The sequence below is a fragment of the Gossypium arboreum genome, chromosome 3, assembly GCF_025698485.1.
Source record: "Gossypium arboreum isolate Shixiya-1 chromosome 3, ASM2569848v2, whole genome shotgun sequence".
In the NCBI taxonomy this organism is placed as follows: Eukaryota; Viridiplantae; Streptophyta; class Magnoliopsida; order Malvales; family Malvaceae; genus Gossypium; species Gossypium arboreum.
Genome location: NC_069072.1, coordinates 12,006,547 through 12,012,039, shown reverse-complemented (window position 1 = coordinate 12,012,039; position 5,493 = coordinate 12,006,547). Strand labels below are relative to the sequence as shown.

Sequence of the window (5,493 nt, the reverse complement as noted above, 5' to 3'; positions counted from 1 at the left end):
GGTGAGTCTATCGGACTACTTAAGTACCAAGCTCCCTTCGGATCCAATCCTAGACATGCACACCGCCATTGCCACACCTTAACGTCATGTATATTTCTAGGAAACTGATTTGATTAATTCATTTTTAGGAAAAGTGATTAATTTTGGAAAATACTTTCATTGCGGAAGCTTTGCTTGTTGTCGTGTTATTTTGAAATCAATTGTTGTTTTTTTTTTTAAAACGCACCCTAAAGCTATCCAATTTCAACAGTTAAAATAAGTAATACCTATCTTAGTAATACATATTAAAAACCATCAAAAATAATTAAGCGGCCTAATTACATTTAAAAACCCAAACCAGTTCACTAGAAGAAAACCAAACTTTCAGAACGGGTGGCCACTCCGAATTCCCTCACAGCTCTAAGCCCACTATGGTTGGGGATTACCTGCGTGGATGGAAATAAAATGGGTGAGTTTGGGGAAACTCAGTGTGTAAGGAAAACCCATTCAAAGCCCAAGTCAGCTCCAGCCCATTGGGCCTAAGCCCATTCAGGTAACAGTGGTACTGGGCCAGAGCCCTTTTCAGATTACAATAAACTGGGCCTTAGCCCATTATTCAGATAACAATATGGCCCATAGGCCTATTTCAAAATACATGCAACATCAATAACATTTGCAAGCCCATTTGGGGAGAATACTCAACCCACCAACCACTACACTCCACCTGCATCACCATACACTCCATGTGGGATAGCTCAACCCACCCACCCAACACTCCACGATTCTGAGATTGCTTTGCTCGATTAACGATAAATTGAGGCAAAGCCTCCAAGACGTGGACAAGCCACTTTCAATACTTCCTCCGTCAATATCCCAATCCCATGCATCGATAATAACAACATGGCATGCGATAAATAACATCATCAAACATGCATTTAGGTCAATTTAACCTTAAGGGTATTTGGTAATTTATCTACTAGGGAAAAGCGTAAATTTTCCCTTTTAAAGGTATTTCAGTAATTTATCTATTTTAGGGTTTTTCATGCATATTCCTACCTTTCACGTACTAACAGAATCACGTACCGAGGGTTCTTACCGAATTGGGCCCGTTGGCCCATGTGACAGCCCAAAATTGACCCTAGTCGGGAAGTGGTTTCGTGACCGCTAAACCGAGTCACCGAAATGTTGGAACGAAATATTTATTGTCTAGAATATGTAATTATGAATGTGTGAAAATTTCAAGCTTCGATTTAGTCGATTGCATGTGAATTCAGTTAGTAGGACTTGTGTGACACTTTTGAAATGTGATAGGCTAATCTATAAGGACCTAATAGTGCATGTAATCAAAAGGGGGAACTTGCATGTCAAATTTCCCCCCCTAATTGGTAGTGGCCGGCCATGACAAGGGATTATGGGCAAAAACATGTCATAAAACATGTTGTGACAATGGTGTATGTAAGAAAAAAATAAAATAATGAGCATGGGAATTGAATAATGAAAGTGAAGAAAAAAAAAAAGAGAATGGTGTGAGTGTCCCCCCCCTTTTGCCGTGAGTTGAAGAAAAGAGAAAAAAAAATTTGTTCATCCTTTTCATTCTCTCTTGGCCGAAAATTCTAAGGAAAAAGGAGGGAGTTTTTGCTTCATGTTTGGTTTGGAAGAGGATTAGGAAGAGGTTTGGCTATACTTGTATCAAGATTAAGCTCAAGAGCAAAGGGGAACTAAATCCGATAAAGGGAAGGAAAAAGTGGTCGAATAGCCATCGGAATCGTTCGACAACATCCGAGATTTTGGCTCGTCAGCTATCGGACTCGGGATTTTGAAGTCGAAGTCACCCACACTATCAAAGCCCCCTTTTTGGTACAATTTTGGTTGAGCTTTGAAATGGCATGTATAGGACTACCCTTTGTTGTTTTTCAAGTACTTTTTGTGATGTATGTGTGTACGGCCATGCGAAAATGGCTCGTAGAAGTGGAGTATGGCATTAGACCATTTGTGTTTATGTATGTATATATGGTTTCATGATGTGACTATGGACTGGAATGGAAGTGTTGGGCAATGATCAGCCCTTGGAATGGCTAAATATGATCATATGTGGACCTATGTATGACAAAACTCTAGTTGGTCCATGGAAACCATGAAATAGGTAAAGTTTACCTTGAAAACAGATGCTGACAGCAGCAGTGGTGTAGATGTGAAAAATCACTAAAAATAGAAGGAATGGAATTAAATAGTGAATAAATTATGTAAATGAACCTTGATGAATCTAATTTCATATGGAAGAAACGAAACAGTTATAAGAGTTGTATGTTAAGAGATATTTAGGTTTTCGTGAAACAGGGCCAGAACGGTTTCTCGATTCCCTGTTCCGACTTTGGAAATTCATTGTAAATTAAACAGAGATAATTAGGAGTCATTCCATATATGTATAGATTCCTCCTTGAGTATAGTTTCTATAAAAACAAACGGCATCAGTATTGAAGCCCTGTACAGGGAGATATCCAATTCGTAATGCGTGAAGGTCAGTGTAGTCGAACCCTGGGTTAGGGGAGACTTTAACTAATAAACTGTACTAATTGGCCCAACCAAAAATTCTAGAAAAAAATATGTAGATGGACATATGAGTCTAGTTTCAGGGAAAAATTACGAAACTGATTTTCGAGCTTTGGAACTTAAGATATGATTTTTAAGGCGACAGTGATGCAGTAACCAGCTTGTCTGGAATTTTTTTTTATGGACTGTGAAAATAATTAAGTTAAGTCTGTGTGCACCTTGTGTTCGACTCTGGTAACGGACTCGGGTACGGGGTGTTACAGCCCATCATTCAAAATTTGGCCCATTAAGCCCAAAATATCGAGGGCACAGAAATCATGCACTTTGCAGTCCAAACATTGCAGTTTACCAAAAACATTAATCGATTTACCTCACGAGCATTCGCACACTCGCAAATCTACAAAATACCGATTTTTGGCATTTCGGGTTTTCAACTTTTGCCGATCTAGACTAAGAAAGAGGGTGTTAGTTATACACCTGTTTGCGATGATATACTGATAAGATCCACACACAAACTGCCTACAATTGGATTACTAACACATTAATCTAACTATTCAAATACGAACTACGTATTAACCCCTTACAATATTCGGCCAACCACACCTACAGATCATAGTAAGCTTATAAGAAATCAATAAGCAACTCATTAACAAATTTTTGTCAATGTTTACCACATAATCATAATTTCACTGCAAGCTGTCTTCCTGAGCAACAGTCACTAAATCATTTATAACTGGAGCTACGAAACTCCAAATCAAGTGCCGTTAATTTTCCCTAAAAATATACTCATATATATTCTATCCATAAAATTTTCAGAATTTTTGGTTTGGCCAATCAATACCAGATTTTTCTTAAAGTTTCCCATGTTTCACTGTTTGACTAATCTGACCACTCTTCATTACGAATCAAATTTCTCATTCTACAGAATTCAAAATATGTTCTCGTTTATTTCATTTGAAACTAGACTCATTAAGCTTTAATTACATAATTTATTCAGCTTCTAACTCATCTCTCACAATTTATGGTGATTTTCCAAAGTCACATTACTGCTGCTGTCCCAAGCAGATTTATTACCAAATCACTCTTTCACACATAACTTGCATGTATGTTATTTAAACATGTATATCACCAATCAATCATCACATATCTATGATTTTACTTAAGTATAATCTCCATTTCATCATTTTAAAGCACAACATGTTAGCCGATTTTTCCCTTTAACATCTAAGACACATGCATGCTCATTTGTTTGGCTCAACTTCACCTATCTTCCATTTTTCATCAAAAGAACATGAAACAACAACCATTTCCTTCATTTTAATTCATGACTAAATGCTCACAACACAACTAAAAACCAAAATATGCTTCAAGAGTTAAGGTAGAATCAAGAAGAACTCATGAACCTCAAAATAAAAGCAAACTACCATGAACTTACCTTCAATTTTTTTCCCCAAGTGACCGAACATTCAAGAGCTTTCTCCTCTCCTTTCTCTTCTCTAACTTTAGGCTATGATGAACAAAGATGGACAAAACTTTGTTCTTTTCACCCCTTTTTTTTAATAAAATTTCATATTTCATCCATTTAATTCTTTAATACAAAAGACATGAAATTCTCATCATGGAACATTTACCTAACCCATTATCATGGAACATTTACCTAACCCATTATCATGAAACATTTACCTAACCCATTATCATGGAACATTTACCTAACCCATTATCAATTTGTATCAATTTGTACCATAAATTATGGATATCAAGTGCACATTTTGTCTACAACAACATGATGGCTGGCCACTTCATGTAAAATGGGAGGTTTGTCATACAAATCCTCCTATTTTGCACTCCTATTTATTTGGCCACTTCAATTTAGCCGGTAGCATTTTCAAACATTTTCACATAGGTCCTATTTCATAATTTCACCCTCTTTTTCTTATGGAACAAAAAAAATTAACTAAAATTGTCGGGTTCTATCTTAAGCTTGGGCCTTCTAGAGGCCCACTAACATAATTAAACCTATGCCAACATTCACAGAATTTCCGAAAATTGGGGCGTTACATTTACAACCTTAAGAAAACACTCATTAAAAGATTAAAACTCATAACACATCTGGAGAATTTTGTGTTTACATTTTGAGGGTTCTTTGTTTTCGGGTATCGAGATTGTAACACCCTTAACCCGTATCCATCATCAAAACAGGGTTACGAAGCATTACCTATAATACCCCTAACCCGTATCTGTCACCAGAACAGGGTTTCAGAGCATTACTGAAGTTTATAGATTAATTTCGAATAAATCATGCAAAAGTACTATTCATATTCAGAAATAATCATATTGTCCCTTAATTGGACTACTGAAGCCCAATATGAACAGTAAAATCAAATCGGGACTAATTTGGAAGTTCTAAGAACTTTTCATGAAATTACAAAATTTTTCTTATGAACAGTGCCCACACGCCCGTGTGGTTTAGGGACATGCCCATGTAATCATATCGTGTGGCTACACAGGCCCATGTTCCTAACCCGTGTATTCAATTTTGAGTATTCTCATTTTTAAGGTGCAGAGGACACACAGCCAAAACACATGCCTATATGCTGGGCCGTGTGTCACACACGGTCAAGACACGCCCATGTGTCTACTTGTGTGGACGAAAATAGGCAATTTTGAGGCCACTTTTCTCACCCTTATTACATCCAACCTGTACAAAACACTTTCATATACCCATACACACTAATCCAACAACCAATTCAAGTCAATTATCAAGTTTTATACCTGTCATTACACTACTCTCTTGCATAAACTTATCATTTAATTCCACTCATTGACTAATAATAGATTCTATTAAACACATGCATATAGATGTATATATATATAATAGTCATTCATAACCCTATTACAAGTTTACTTTCATTTCATTTCATCCTATACATGCCATATAAACCTTAAGATGTAAAACAAGAGCTA

The 5,493-nt window shown here is 36.6% G+C and overlaps 1 long non-coding RNA gene across 1 annotated transcript; it reads right to left on the bottom strand.

Annotated features, from left to right (window-relative positions):
* Positions 1–256: 256 nt before the first annotated feature.
* On the bottom strand, positions 257–4,090 carry LOC128290390 (uncharacterized). The gene is made up of 2 exons (XR_008280208.1): positions 3,965–4,090; positions 257–425 (listed from the first exon to the last, which is right to left on the bottom strand). It is a non-coding gene; the product is annotated as an uncharacterized LOC128290390 (long non-coding RNA).
* Between the last annotated feature and the right edge of the window lie 1,403 nt (positions 4,091–5,493).